The 17,224-nt window shown below is 31.5% G+C and overlaps 1 long non-coding RNA gene across 1 annotated transcript; it reads left to right on the top strand.

The window, feature by feature from the left end:
- Window positions 1-6: 6 nt before the first annotated feature.
- On the top strand, window positions 7-15,529 carry LOC111713057 (uncharacterized). The gene is made up of 4 exons (XR_002767596.1): window positions 7-555; window positions 1,237-1,365; window positions 15,062-15,137; window positions 15,467-15,529. It is a non-coding gene; the product is annotated as an uncharacterized LOC111713057 (long non-coding RNA).
- The last annotated feature ends 1,695 nt before the right edge of the window (window positions 15,530-17,224 follow it).

Here is a 17,224-nt window from a genome sequence, read left to right as displayed (position 1 = left end):
AAGTGAGATATCCTTGCTCTCAGTGTGAGTATGCTGCAACTAAAGCAAGTTCTCTGAAGAGACATTTTGAAAATAAACATGAAGGAGTAAGATATCCCTGTTTTCAATGTGAATATAGTGCAACTGACGTAAGTAATCTAAAGAAACATGTTGAAATTAAACATGAAGGAGTGAGATATCCTTGTTCTCAATGCGAACATGCCGCAACTTCAGCAAGGGATCTGAAGAGACATGTTAATAGTAAACATGAAGGATTGAGGTATCCCTGCTCTCAATGTGAATATAGTGCAACTGACGAAAGTAATCTGAAGAGACATGTTGAAAGTAAACACAATGGAGTGAGGTATCCATGCCCAAAATGTGAGTTCGCTGCAACTAGAGCAGATGCGCTGAAGATTCATGTTGAGAGTAAACATGAAGGGTGGAGATATTATTGCCCACAATGTGAGTTTGTCGCAACTGCAGCAATTAATCTGAAGAGACATGTTAAAAGTAAACATTAAGGAGCGAGATATCCTTGCCCTGAATGTAAATATGCTGCAACTCTGAAAAGAGGTCTGAAAAAAAAAATAAAAAAAATAAACATAAATGAGTTCAGAAATCTCTGTTCTCACTGTGATCATGCTGCAAACGAATTTCACACAAATTTACTATGACTGAGGGCTATCAAACATTTAATTTTTTGGTTTTGAACTTGTCACATAAATAAAATGTTATAACCCTAATGTCACAATTGTAAGATATTTTTAATTTTTAATCGTTTGAGATTTTTTATTCATTTTTGAAAAAAATATTTGTGTATTATCTATTTTGGCTCTAACCTGGTATAAACAAAATTATTTTATGCCCAAAACTGAATTTGATGAACCAAAAATGTATTGATTTCAATAGCAGGAAATTAAAATAGGAATTGGTGTAGTTTATTTGATATGCTTAATATTTCTAAGGATGAAAAAAGGTGTAAGTGCTGAAATATAAGAGTATTAATAATATATAAATAAAGAATGATATGAATCCTAAGAAAGACAAAAACCAAAAGTGCAGCCTTATATATCGTTACAAATGAAGTTTGTTTGTCAACAATTAATAATCTGTATTCTTCAATAATACCTTAAGATAGGGTCCTTGGAGACATCAAAACATAAACTATAAACATTAATTAAATTATCTCATTTGAGCAATATGTATTCAGTTTAATAGAAGGAAATGTTTTACCAAATGTTTATTGTTTTTCAGATAGAATAACAGAGATTTTGAAGAAAGAAGTAGATGTCAAGGAATCTGAGATAACCTCTACTATTGAGGATACATGTTTTGTTAAAATACCTGAAGATGATATAAAGCAGGAAAATACAGAAATACAAGGTAAACTAAGAATTCTTAATCTTGTAAACTTTAAGTTTAACATTTTAAAAGTTCAAATGAATTACGGAATTAAGTCATAAATGGTTTATATTTAAATTGTACATGGTTTAGAGTGCCACCTGCATTGACACAAGGCCGATTGAAATCTTTCTGGTAAAAAAAAACCAAAAAAAAAAATACTTTTTCATGTTCTTCCTAGAAATTGTCATTATGAAATTTACTACAAAATCCGTAGAAGGCAGTGCCGAGTCTTCATCAAAAATAACCTACATACAATAATTAATGTTTATACACAGACATATATACGTACAGACATATTCACATACATACATATATACACCCAGACATATATACACACAGACGTTAATACAAACAGACATATTTTCATGGGAGTTTGCCACAACTTCAACAAGAAACTGAAGATTCATATTGAAAATAAGCATGAAGGAGTGAGATATCCCTGCTCTCAATGTGAATTCATCGTATACCTTGATTTCAGGCGTACAGCTTTCAAAAATCAAAAGAATATTTTCAGTACACTCACATTTCTTAGTTTGAATCTACTGGGTTAATCGAAAATTTTATTTACTTAAGTCGAAGGATAGAGTTTAGCCGAAGATGGTTATCCAAAGATGTCAGTTTCTTGTACTTAATTCGAAGAAATTGGCTTGGAAGTCGAAGATTAGGGGTAAACCGAATATTCGTATTTTTTCTCGAAAAATCAAGAATCATGCAACCTCTCATATTAAAAATAATAATTAAAAATAGCAGATCTATTGGTTTTAAACCTAGCTCTGTATAGATGACTAGACCCGGCATGGAATGCCTAACTCCAAGTATGCTTTTACCAAGAGCAATTTGAATAGCTTCCAGGTCATCTTTTTGTTTTTTATCAAAGGGAATAGCTTCCAGTCCATATATGATACTTGGAATAGCCACATTGTTCCACATAGCTAGATACACCTCTATCCTATCTGGTATTAGTCGTCTCATTCTCAAGATGTTCCTTTGATAAAGCCTAGCCTTTTCTATCTTATTTGCGGCATTGCATACCATTGTTGAGTTGACTCCATACTTTTGCAAGATTCCTAGGTATTTAAACTCCTGGAGTCTTTCTACCTCTTCATATCTCCCTGATTCAAGGTTCAAGATCCTCCAGAGTAGATTCTTATCTGGAGTTACCACCTTAGTTTTGGATAATGATATAACCATTCTAAAATCCTGCCCCCACTTCTCTAAAATTTTTACGAAGATCCTTATCTCCGACCATAAACTACTAAACATAACCAGATCATCAGCAAACTTTAGAAATGACAGAAGGATATTATTGTAAACTGGTATTCCTACATTCGCCTTCCTTAGGCTGTTCCCTAACTCCGACAGTTAAATTATAAATAGAATTGCAGACAGATTTCAACCTTGTCTTAATCCACGTGTCAAATACAACTTCTGAGTTGCTGATCCTGCTGTAGAGGATGTTATGAAGTCATGACTAAATAGTCATTGAGGAAGTCTATGAATGAGTCAGGGAAGTTCAGCTGCGATAGCTTCTTATACAAAATCATCCAATCAACTCTATCATACGCCTCTTTCAGATCTAGGAGAAGCAGGTGGGTGACAGCTTTCTTCTGTTCAGCTTTAGTTAGTATTGAGTTGATAAGATATATGTTATCTTCACATCTTCTCCCTTTTCTGAAACCTTGCTGCTCTGGGCCCAAAATTTGCGAAGATTCCACTGCTGCAGATATTCGTTTTGCAATTATTTTGGTCATAAGTTTACTTATGCAAGAGATTAGAGTTATTGGCCGATAATTTTCTATGCATGTAGGTGGATTTTTTTTTAAAGCAAGGACAACTTCCCCTATTTCCCAGTCTTCGGGTACACATCCTGATATGAGGACATTGTTGAATATTTCCACTAGTTTCTTCTCTGCAGCTTCTGGTAAGTTTTTTAACATGTTTGGTTCATCAAATTTAGTTATGAGAAAAAAATAATTTTGTTAATACCAGGTTAGAGCCAAATTATAGATAATACACAAATATTTTTTTTTTAAATGAAGAAAAAAATCTTTAACGATTAAAAATTAAAAATATCTTACAATTGTGACCTTACGGTTATAACATTTTATTTATGTAACAAGTTCAAAACCAAAAAATTAAATGTTTGATAGCCCTCAGTCATAGTAAATTTGTGTGAAATTCTTTTGCAGCATGATTGCAATGAGAACAGAGATATCTGAACTCATTTATGTTTATTTTTTTAAATGTTTTTTCAGAACTCCTTTCTGAGTAGCTATCTCACTCCTTCATGTTTACTTTCAACATGTCTCTTTAGAAATCTTGCTGTAGTTGCAGCATATTCACATTGGGGGCACGGATATCTCACTCCTTCATGTTTAGCTTCAACATGTACCTTCAGGTTACTTGCTGAAGTTGACGAATATTCACATTGAGAGCAGGGATATCTCACTCCTTCATGCTTATTTTCAACATGAATCTTCAGATTTCTTGTTGAAGTTGTGGCAAACTCACTCTCCAGGTTCTCTCTAGGTTCTCTCCCGATTTCCTTCAGGTTCTCTCCAGATTCTCCTCAGGTTCTCCTCTTTTTGGCAATATGGAGACTTCCGACACTTTCTATTCAAATTAGTTACAGGAAAATGTCATCTTTTGATAAGCTCCATCCTTCGACTTAAGTAAATAATTGCAGAAAAAATGTTTGCTTGACCCAGTAAGTTTTCAGACCTTATATTATTTTGGAGTAAACTCGAACTTTAACCCTGTTATTATTATGAAACAAATAACATAATTCTGCACCTTTATATTGTTATTAAGTGAATTTGAAATTTAAATGATATGTTTGGTAAAAATGCAAACTAAACCGAATAGAAAATTGTTTTACAGATAACCTGATTAAAAACAAGGGGTAAAATTGATCAAAAAATTAAGGTTAATAAAGTTTTAACGAAAATGGATCCAAAACATAAGGAAACAAGGGTAACATTTGTAATATTTAAAATGGGAACTAATGAATGAGTTGAGATTTAACTTTTTATTGTTTTTTTTAGTTAACAAGTGTTTTGCTTTAATATCCTATTATATCCTGTTAGGGTATCCCATTCTATCTTCTTATTTATCCTATCTTTTTTTTTCTATCTTGTTCCTACTGTTCCTTCCGGTACTATCCTGTCAAATATATAGTTCAAGCCATGCTCTAAACATTTCTATCTTTTTTACGCTGTTAGAAGAAATCATTTCCCAAATCAAAACGTTTTGTCCTTTTCCAAAACATGTATTACGTCCCGTTCAATTCTGTTCAATCCTGTTCTATCCTGTTCTAATCTTTTCTATTCTGTTTATCCAGTTCTATTTGTTTCTATCCTGTTCTTTCCTGTTCTATGCGGTTATAGTTCGTTCTATTCTGTTTTATCCTGTTCTATCCAGTTCTACCCTGTTCTATACTGTTCTATCCTGTTATATCCTGTTCTATCCTGTTTTATCCAGTTCTATTATGTTCTATTCTGTTCTATACTGTTCTTTCCCATTCTATGCAGTTCTATTTTGTTATATCCTGTACTATCATGTTCTATTCTGTTCTATTCTGTCTATTTTGTTCTACACCCTTTTATCCTGTTCAATTCTGTTCTATCCTGTTCTATTTGTTTCTATCCTGTTCTATTTGTTTCTAACTAGTTCTATCCTGTTCTATCCTGTTTCATTATGTTCTATTCTGTTCTTTCCAGTTCTATCCAGTTTTATCCTGTTCTATCCAATTCTATCCTGTTCTATCTTGTTCTATTCTGTTTTTTTATGTTCTATTCTATTATATTCTGTTCAATCCTGTTTTTTCCAGTCCAAGCCTATTACTTTCTGTTCTATCCTGTTCTATCGATTCTATTCTATTTGATTCTATTCTATTCTATTCGATTCTATTCTGTTCGATTTCATTCTATTCTGTTCGATTCTTTTCTGTTCGATTCCATTCTATTCTGTTCGATTCTGTTCTTATGTTATTTTCTTTTCTGTTCTACTCTCTCCTGTTCTATTAGGTTCTTTTTCGTTCTATAATGTTTTATCTATCTCTATCCAATTCTATCCTGCTTTATCATGCTCTATCTTTTTCTAAACTGTACATGTTTCTCTCTACTGTTTCATTAGATTTTATTACCGTAAAATGTGTGAAAGGTGTGATAATCTTTATTATTTTTAATATGAGAGGTTGCGTGATTCTTGATTTTTCGAGAAAAAATACGAATATTCGGTTTACCCCTAATCTTCGACTTCCAAGCCAATTTCTTCGAATTAAGTACAAGAAACTGACATCTTTGGATAACCATCTTCGGCTAAACTCTATCCTTCGACTTAAGTAAATAAAATTTTCGATTAACCCAGTAGATTCAAACTAAGAAATGTGAGTGTACTGAAAATATTCTTTTGATTTTTGAAAGCTGTACGCCTGAAATCAAGGTATACGATGAATTCATTAGCGTTTCAGATGAAAAAGGAGGAAATCTGGGGGTCTCCGATAAATAGCTTTAATGAAAATCTTGAGGTCTCCGATATACGATGGAACTTGGGGGGGTCTCCGATTGTACTCCAACGGTGATAATTTCTTCTTAGACTCATTCAACCCTTACTCTTATAATCTGAGTAACAATGAAATCGCCGAAAAACAAGAGAAAACAAATAAAAGAGGGATATCGGTTGACGACGTCGAAACTCATACCGAAGAGCGCAGGACCCATACAAATTAAAGAGTTGCATTAAAATATCAACTATATACGAATACAACGAATTGAGTTCGACAATATATAATATTCCAATGAGTATACAAAACATGCATAAACTGAAATTGAATCATTCTATTTATACAAAACATGCATAAACTGAAAACCAATTTTAGGGAAAGTTGAATAGGAAGTTAATTCCAACTTCTGTCTGTACAATACAAAAGTTTTAAACTTTCAAGACAAAGACTCAGAAACACAGAACAGTAGAAATATATTCTAGTTTAAACAGTCATGGGCTTACTAAAATAGGCTTGAAAATATAATTATAGCAATTCCTAGTTTTTTTGCAGACAATTCAGGTTATGAAGTCAATTTCATTTTCTATGTTTTTCATTCAATCTATGAACTTACCACTTGTAAGTTCATTTTGATTGTGTACAAAGCTGCAAGTTGATCTATATAAATTCACATTTATTTATGAAGGATTACTAAGAAACCGATATAATCAACTTGTTAATTTTGTCTAATATAGTATATAGATAACATGAAAGCGGTAAAAAAGATGTTTTGTTATTATTCAAAACTTCTAGATATAATTTTATATAAGACTAGTGCAGAGGGTGTAATTGTAAGGAATTTACTGCAGAAACGAAATATAGTATAGGCAATAATAACATATATAATATATATGGCTAATTTTTAGTCCTTTTACGCTGGATAAATTAGTATTTTTATCTATTTATTACAGTGAACTCGAGAATAAAAATGAACTTATCGTGGAAATTCCCCAGGGTGATCACTGATCTCGTCATTAAAAATGGCCTAAAAACAAAAAATCTCCTGATGACAAAACATTCTACAGATCACAGCTTTATCAGTAAGCCTGCATTCGCCTATTTGTATTACTGTTGTGTATCCTTTAATTTACTTCGTTTTTAAAGTAAGACCTCATCAATGGTATACTCAGCATATTTCGCCTTTTTTAACTAAAGCAATGTGAAAACAATGAATATTGCATGGTTTTATCTCTTAAGCTTCACTTTATCAATAAAAAGTGGTAATCCTAAAATAAAAATATGAATGCTTTTGTAACGTTTATTTATATATATCTAGTTTTGTATATACATAATGTACAATGTAATAATACCCCCCCACCCCTCTTTATCAATATATTTCTATAGGAAAGAAAACTTCATTCAGTAAGATCAGAGCCTTTGCCAATCTATGCTTATTAGGCAGCAAATATTTGCATTTTTAAAGCATTTAACTGTTCTAAAACATGTATCTAGCAGAAATCTTTGTGTTGTTTTAATCTGGTCTAAATAAAAACACAAAAGGAGATTAATAGTGGAGTATACGCATGCTAAACAACGCTTTTACGGGTATCTTAAATCTTTTGAGAATACCCCTGTACAACTATCAACTTGAATCTTCTTGATTCTACATAATTATAGTAATATTGCCAATGTAAATTGTTACAGATCTATACAGCGTTATACACTATACAGAATATACTATAGATACAAGATACAAGTTACTGGAACCAGTAAAATCCAATTTGAGGAGCTACTCGAGGTCACAAACATCTTTTGATACAGTGGTCCCTAAAAAAACTTCTGATACAGTGGTCCCCAAAAAACATCTTTTGATACAGTGGTCTCCAAAAAACAACTTTTTATACAGTGGTCCCCAAAAACATATTTTGATAAAGTGGTCCCTTGAAACAATCTTTTGATACAGTGGTACCCACAAAAAAACGTTTTTTTACAGTGCTCCCCAAAAAATCTCTTGATACGGTGGTTCCCAAAAACAATCTTTTAATTCAGTGTTCCCAACGAAAAGGTGTTAGGTACTTTCCCAAATGCATTTTCCCAAGGGCAACTTCCCAAGTGACATTTTCCCAAGTGGCAACTTCCCAGATGTGAAATTTCCCAAGCGGCAACTTCACAAATGTACATTTTCCCAAAGCAAGAACATTTGACGGCCTGAATCTGTGAAGACGATTGTAGATGCTGAGAAATTATTAACCAGTGTGCAATTGACCCAGAGTTTAATAGTTGGAAAGATGTCTGAGTTCTTTGATCCGTGTGGTTTTTTTTTGAACCTGTGGAACTTCAGATGAAGTTATTTTCCGGGATAAGGAAAGGGAAAGAATGGGACACTTGTGTTCTGTAAAGTTTGCAGTACTCTATCTGCAGAAACAAGTTTTAGTTTTGTTTATACACTAAGGCCCGGGTACAGTACCAATCCTTTACATTGACTTTAACATTTGAGGGAGAAACATATATTTAAGCGTCGGGTCAAGAAACATATATATCTGAGAATTTATAGTTTATTATTACTTTATTATTACGCAGTAAATTGAAGTGTTTTTATTTTCAGAGAAAACGTTATTTGACCAAATAGATAGATTCCATGTTTGTATTTGTCAGGTATTTGTTTGTTCCCGGGTTTGGCATATATTTTATCTGTATAGAGTAGACGATGTAATCTTTCAAATTTCTTTTTTAAACTTTCTATCTATTCAAAATATCCTTGGACTGGTAAAAACATTGTAAGTGTAAGAATAATTGGATTTTTTTTTAATTTACGAATTAATTTACAATTAATCAATAAAATGTATAATTGTGAATATTTCTTTTTGATTAAAGTACTCTATACTCAATCCTTTTTGGATTGAAATTTTCTTTTTCGTAACTGATGTTTTTTTGGTACATTAAGCCGAACATAAAGGTTTCCATTAGAGTATCTTAAATCTTTCTTGAATCCTCTGAAGTACTCTTAGATCTCTAAAGATCTGGTAAAATCGTATGATCTGTAAATAAACAAACTGAGAGTATAGTTTAGTCTTCAACTTTAAAAACTTATGCGATTATGAATATCAATAATGTAAATTAAGCAATTTGAACGTTTATTTATTCCAACATTTGTATCTAATTATCGAAATCACAGTTTAAAAATATGTTTTTATTTTAATATTTTCGTCCTTAAATTGAATGGAATATCACTTTATGTAAAAATATACTTTTGGTTTTAAAAAAAGCTTTTTCAATATTTGTACGATAAATAAAGTTGCTATCTGACAGTGCACTTTCAAAAAAAAGTAAAGTGAGTTAGTCATGGTCCATGGGTAAAATCAAAGACCAGGACATTGCGGCACTGTAAATTTTGTCTGCAGTCTTAAAAATATATGCTTTTCATAGCAAGCTGGATCTATGTTCTAGCCTGATGTCAGTTAACCCACCTTCTTTAAACCTGCACTTCTAAACTGTCAAATTTCGACCTTATTGACAGAAATAAAGTTGAAGTTGAAAATAACATCATTTAAACTTTGAAAAAGAAAGTTGGCACAACATCCATTCTTCTTTCATCAATGTATATACGTGTACGTTTAAAAACTCTAATTTCAGGTTCATTTGAAATTTAAATGAATTTAGTTCTTGCTACAAACTCAAATTTGCTAGTCCCTAAATATTTGCAACCTGATGGTGTAAACCTTTAATATTTCAAACTTAAAATATTTAATTTCACAGTATTTGCTTTTCTTTTGTTTTCCTATTGGCAAGGGAAACTAGAATTGGTTTACTGGATAGTGCTATAAAATATTTGATATTTATGCATCTCAATATATTCCTAGAAATATATATCTATATATGTTATATAATCATATATAAAAATTTATTCAGGGAGAACGTCCAGGACTTGGAAGTTTAGGACTAGGAAAATATAAGTAACGTATAATATGTAATCCCGAATCCCATGTTATAATTTGCATGTCTTTGAGTTGCTTGTTTGTTTTTATCCTTTAAACGTCAAAACGGCTGAACCAATCCGACCCACATTTTTTTGTGAGACATCATACATGACCCTAAGGAAGGTTTACGGATGGCCAGAATCTAACAAACATATCCTAAAATCACAAAAAATGTTGATAAATCTGCAAAATATGTTTTTTTTTTTGGTTGTTAAGCTAAGAAGGGAAAATGCCACAGATAGAGCAACAGTTAAAAGTTAAAGTCAAAGTTGGGCGCGCGAAGCGCCCTGGAGGCCTGTATAAATACATACATGAAGTTCTGTCAACCAATGTTTGTAATCTTACCTTTATCAATCTCTCAAAATGAAGCGTTAAACCGTTTAACGGCTATTTTGGTTCAAATATCAAGGGTAGGTTAGGTAGTGTAGGTAATTCGACTGGAATCAGTTACGTATCGTGCCGGAGTATAATTAGTTTGAATAATGTGCGATCTTTCTTCCAAAAATCATCTAGCTGATATGAAGCAGCAGATAATTTATTTCTTCATTCTCAGTATCAGTCTTCTAACTGGAATATATTACCATAAAGGATGGATTGAAAGTTAACCCATGGAAACTTGAAGATTGAATTATGAATTAATATTTAATTAGTTTTTGGTATTCATCCTCCACCTCATCTTACTGAGCTTATATACAAAATTAGGAAGACTTTTAAATTTGAGAGGTCGATGAACCACCTACGACCGATTCAAATCCTCATGAATCTTTAACTTTGAATCGGTGATTTAAGATTTGAACCCTGAATAAGGTGATTTTAATGCTACTACTGCTACTATTTCATAGAAAATATAAACAATATTTAGTTTAAAAATAAGTTCAAAATGTGTATTGTTTTTGTTGAAAGGTGGATGGCTGTTGAAAGATTAATGGCACCCTTGGTCTTTATAAGAACTTATACATTTTAAACTGAGAGGAATAAAATCATGATGTTTTGCAGAGATATAAATCTAGAATCATTTCACTACTTTTAAACTTTTTACTTCTATTTAACCATTTTCTTAAAATATTACTGCCATGGTTAATTCTAGTCAGCGCAGCTGAAAAACGATAAATCTGTGTCCGAATTTTATAAATTTAAGCCGCGTCTCAAATCCCCAAAAACCGGTTTCAATTGAGCGGCGGCTTAAATCTTGAAAATTTAAATACAAAGGAATTGAGTCTTTGGAAAAAAATCAAATATTTAAACCTCAATATCTTTAGAACTCGATGTTGTAAACCTTTGATATTTCAAACTCAGATTACTTGATCTAACAGAATTCAAAGTTTGAAATATCTAAGGTATGCAACATTTGGTTCGAAAGATATAGTGATTAGAAAATCAGAGTTTGTGGCAAAGACTCAATTCCTTTAAGTGGAAACAACAAAATTTGATCCTTTTGCTTTATACTTACTCCTTTTACCCTCTTGGGATAGTAAAATAAAAATTTTACATGGCAAAAATATAGAAATTTCTGTAAAATATTCAAATTTGGAAATCTGTAGTTTTTCAGGAAATTGCCAAAAACATGACAAAAAACGGATTGGACGGTTTTCAAATAATGCTGTATGTACTATGTATATACACATTTTCTCTATATCAGGGGCCGATAAAGAACCTTTTTAAAAGAATTATTAAGATTTTTAATTCGCATTTCAAAACTTTTCAAGCTGAGAACACAATGATATTTTATGGGGAAATGGAGGCTTGCATAAGGTTTCATAGGAGCAAATGAAGGGAGGGGAAGTAAGTAGGTTGAAGATAAGGAAGGTTAAGTTATCACTGTTCCAGTTGATTTAACAAAAGGATTTCCTGTGTGTCAGAAAATAGAATAAAATGAAAAGGAAAAGGTTATTTTGTATTTATTTCCTGCAATCTCTGACACTGGATGTGCACCTAAAAAGTTTTCCAAAGAGAAAGTTTATTTTAAATTTTGGGTAAACTTTGTCAGACCATGACATATTTGGGGTTGCTGTTAAAAACGTTTTCAACAGTAAATACAATATACAACCGCCCTTCCTTATACCAGAGATGTTGTTTAAAATTATCAACCACAGTGCGATAGGAATTTTAGTTTTAGTTTACTGGATCAACCAACATATGGTGTCTCGGAGTTTCACTAAAAAACGAAAAAGAGCAGATCAACTTTATGAAACTTTTCATTTGTAAAAGAAAATTTAGTAAAACTTAAAATATCAAAACTACGAAAATGCTAAACACTATTCAGAGATGCTTGAACGTATTTTCAACGTATCTTAAATGACCTATTTCTATAAAGGGTGCCCTTCATATGACTATAAATGACAAACCCTTTTATCCCTGAAAGACTTGGCCGGGGATGTGGGATTGTAAAATGGTTGAATAATCTATGAAGAAAAAAATGTTGAACACAGACAGCAAAACTACAAAAGGTTTAAAGGAGACAGTTTAGTATTCTTATTATAATTGCTCTTTTGTATAATATTGTAGGAAAATTAGCAATCTTTCTGGTTTGAACTATCAGACAATACTTCCGGCTGCTATGTTTTCATTACCAAGGACATGTTTTCTTTATGCCATCATTCACCCTTCAGTGTATTGTCTGTAAAAATTATGTTTTCCAATAAGAATTGTAGATTCGACTGNGGGGGGGGTAAGCAATATTAAGTTTACACCATAAACCCTTTTATTCCAGTCAAATAATGCTCGTTCTCTATAAGACATCGTAATGTTGCGTTAAAGTTCTGAAATATGACGAAAAAATGGTTATTTCCGTAAAAACTCTTAAAATGGGTATTTTATACACGAATCAGAGCCCAAACCAATACATGGGCGGGCTTGTGGTGCCCCTACATCTTTGATTAATGGTTGTTAGAATCTATAGATTATCTTGAATCCTTTCTAATTTGTGTAAAAAAGTTTTGTACATGTTTTTCTCCCGAAATATTCGGCTTTAACAAAGACGACATTCTAAATATATTGCGGATTTACAGGATCCATTAAATTATTTGCCACTTTTTATTTTGTTCCGTATAGAAAAGGGATAAAAATCGATCTTTATTTTTTCTATATCTTATTCATTGCATGTTTCTACTAAGACACATGGTTTGATTTATCTATCTTTCTCTATAATTTCTATATTATTTTAACATTTTTATCTTCTGTCATCATATTCTTTATTAATTAAATCACTACTTTAATCTTTCTATCCATAATTTTATCTATTATAATGATATATTATCTATGGACTATATGCCTCCTTTTTTCTTTTATGTGGAATAATGAAGTAGGATGCCAAACTTAATATTTAGAACATTATCTGGCGTAGACACAAATTAAATAGTTTCATAAATTAAACAGCGTCACTTTATAGACTTAACATAATCCAAGGCAAGATAGACAGATAGACTGATAGACAGATAGACAAATAAACAGATAGACAGATATACACATAGACAGATAGACAAATAAACAGATAGACAGATATACACATAGACAGATAGACATATACACAGACAAACAGATAGAAAGATCGACAGATAGACAGATAAACAAATAGACATATAGACAGATAGATAGATATACAGATAGATAGATAGACAGATAGACAGATAGATAGATAGACAGATAGATAGATAGACAAATAGACAAATAGACAAATAGACATATAGACAGATAGACAGATACACAGACAGACAGTTAGAAAGATAGACAGATAGACAGATAGAAAGACAGATAGACAGATAGAAAGACAGATAGACAGATAGACAGATAGAGAGATAGACAAATAGACAAATAGACAGATAGACAGATAGATAAATTAAGACACAGGCAGACAGAAAGCCGCAATTTACAAAGATGCATAAAATGAACTTCCCCACGAAGGGTACTGAAAAACAATAAAAAAAATGAGAAAAAATCCACAGATAAAAACTGTCTTATGGGCTTCCTAAATTGCATTGGCCAATTTGTTAACATAGTTCTTATAAGAACCGATTTGTGGGGGAAAAATATTTTTTTAAGTATCTGAATACTTTTGAATTTTTAAGATGGCATGTTTATTGATTACCTTGTCAAGGTCTCTGAAAAATGCATAGTTTGGCACATTTTGTATTTTTTTGCACAGGTTTTTGCTAAATGATTGGATGACTTTATAAAAATGTTATATACAAGGCTATGGCGCTTCTCTTTCTATAATTGAGCTCAGCTATTCTTGGTCCCATGTATGTAGATATTATTGATCTACTATGTAAATTTTATTTAGTTTAAGTAAGTTAGTAGATTTCTGTATATATAGTAGATCTACTGGTAGGCCTACTAGTCCAACCGGATGTAAACATCTTGATTACTGATCTATACATACCTAACGGAAGTATGAGATAGATAGATAATGAAGGAGGATGGATGAGAGGAGGAGGAGGAGAGGGGGGGAAACCTCAAGATTGAGAGTATACGGAGAGAAACAGTGAATCTCCGACCATAATCAGGTTCAGATCTATGCACTAAGGTCTCCCTTCGATATTAGAAGAAACATGAAGATGATATTCGACCTGTTGTATGCTTCCAACCCGTTTATCATCTCTCTAATTTATAAAAGCAGGCTACTTTTTCAGTAATGAGACATGATTAAATTTACAGTTTTAAATACAAATATTTACATAAATGATTTTAAACTGAGAGTTTTTACAGTACACAAAGAGAAAAATATTTTCAGCATCGAGAATACATTAATATTTTGCCGGAACAAATCAAAATGCACTTTTCGTATTGCAGAATGAATGAAATTTTCAAGGGTTTGATGATAAATTCCACTGTTCAAATGATAAATTCCAATGTCGTTTTTCTTGTAATTTAAAAATTTTTTNAAAGGAATTGAGTCTTTGTCACATGACTCAATTCCTTGTCTTTGCAACCCATTGTTGTAGACCTTAGATATTTCAAACTATGAATTATGATCAAATAATCTAACTTTGAAATATGAAAGGTTTACACAAATATCAGATTGCAAAGATATAGGGATTTTTAGTTTGTGGCAAAGAGTCAATTCATTTGTTTAAAATAATTAGCAAGTTACAGGAACAAATTTTATGATGGACATTTGTTTCAAATCTAACTATTTTTATATTCTTGTGTTGGTGCGAGAATAGTTAGAGACATTTTTGTTGAAATTAACCATAGATTAGATTGATCTTACATTTAGAGTATTTAAAAAAGATGAATTGTCTAACAAGAAAATCTGGGAGTTATTTAGAAATATCAACTTTAAATCAAACAAGGTATTTTTAAATAATAGATATTGTATACAAAACTCCTTTATACTAATATGTATAGAAATGACAAATTGATATTAATTGATATTAATTTATCTATTTACTGATTTATTGACTTATATGGTTTAATTTAAGTCCTAAAGCTTGTCTGCTAGAGATGTTCTAAAAAGTGAGCAAGAGAAACAAAATATAACGTTCATGGGCTACGTACCGTACATGTTTAAAAATTAACGGAAGAGTCTGTTAACGAACGACAACACCGTTAATTTTCAACATTGTTAACGAACGAAAATAGCCGTTCTTGAATAAAATTCTTCTTTCATATTTTATTGTAGGATAGAGTGCTGCTGCAAATCAGTTGAAAACTCTCAAAAATTAGCTCAAGAACCAGAAACAAGGTTTTCAGAGATTATAAAAAGATTTTAGATTAAACAATACAGCGACAATTTAAAAACTTTTAAGTTCAGACTTATGTCACATTAAACTTTTAACAAAAGAATTAAAGTTTCTTAAATTGGATTTCTTTAAAGTTTTAAACTTATCCACATATCCATGCATTAAAAATATATTTCAAGTGATACAGTATAACTATTAAGAATTGTAAGAACTGAGTTTGAAATATATTTCTGGAGAATTGGAAAGGTATAAATTGAACTGGGTACCAAGTAATATTGGTATACAGATTCAATTTCAGGAGAGATTTACTTAATCCGAAATGTTAAAAACATATAAAATTACTTCTGTTAGATTACGACAATTTAAAAGCTCCAAACTGGTCGAACTAAACAATTTCAATATTTGGGAAGATTTTGGGTTTTATTTTATTAATATTTACTACAGGCTAAAATTGTGAAGGGCGGGTTTTAAAAAGTAGTCGATTCTCTATCGATCTAGTTCAACTATAGTTCTCTTTTCATTAATTCTCTAGTTAATTTAATTAACTGAGAAAAGGAATTCAGTTTTTGCCATAAACTCTCATTTTTTAATACCTATATATCTCTGCAATAATATGTAGTAGACCTCTGATATTTCAAACTTTAAATTCTATTAGATCAAATAATCAAAGTTTGAAATATCCAAGGTTTCAGTTTACACCATCAGAGATGGAATTTAAAGAATTTCTTCCTCAATATCAAACCTAAAAGTAACAACCAACGTCAAGTTAACAATGACAGCCATCTTGAATCAGCTGATGAGTGCACAGCGTGTTCTGCGTTGCGAATTAAGAAATGCGAAAAATGCCGCAAACTCTGCGAGGTTTGTAATAATGTATCCCTAGAGAATAAATATTCAACCTCTTCACCTTGTAATTGTACAAGAAATACAAATCAGGTAATTAAGATCAATCTTTCTTAAACTATCTTCAGCTAATTAACTTAAAAATTTAAAATAATATCTTGCATGAAAATATTTTATCCTGAGTTGTTTGCCACCAACTTTTATTGCTCTAGATATATTCTAAAGCCTTTCGTGCTATTTACACTGGAATTTATTGCAATCCTTGTGTTTCTGAAAGCTATTACCCCGAAAGTTTTGAACTTTGTTACAGAGATGCGAAGGGACTGCAGTTCCCCTATTCAAAATTTTCATAATAACCAAATATTCAAAATTAGGCATTATGCCAATCTTATTCAAATTAAAGTCCCTGAGAGCCAGATTGCTCTAAATATAATATATCTAACAAATAAGAATAATTAGAAAAGTGTTTAAAATCTACAAAATTTAAAAACGCGGAGGAAAGATCTAACATTCTGGTCTTGAAGACTTCTTTGACCATATGTCAGAATATTTGTGTTGTGTATCTCAGGATTAAAGGGACTGTTAAGGAAAATTGAAAGGGGGTATAGGCTAAAACCTAACCAATATAAAACCTAAATTAGTTCTATCGGAAGTTCCTGTCTCGAAAAATTGATATAAATTGATATATAATTTTCAGATTCGTTGCGTACTTGCTGAATCTGAGGCCGAATTTAAAGAATTTGAGCCGCGGCTTAAATTCAAGCCGCGGCTCAAATATAGTTGGTTCCACTTAAAATTGTATTCAATTTTGCGAGATTTAAGCCGGCGCTAAATTAAAACCAGTTTTTGGCAGA

This window comes from Eurytemora carolleeae, unplaced genomic scaffold (assembly GCF_000591075.1).
Source record: "Eurytemora carolleeae unplaced genomic scaffold, Eaff_2.0 scaffold1360, whole genome shotgun sequence".
Lineage (NCBI taxonomy): Eukaryota > Metazoa > Arthropoda > Copepoda > Calanoida > Temoridae > Eurytemora > Eurytemora carolleeae.
Note: the sequence above shows the minus strand (reverse complement) of the source record. Positions and strands in the feature narration are given on the sequence as shown.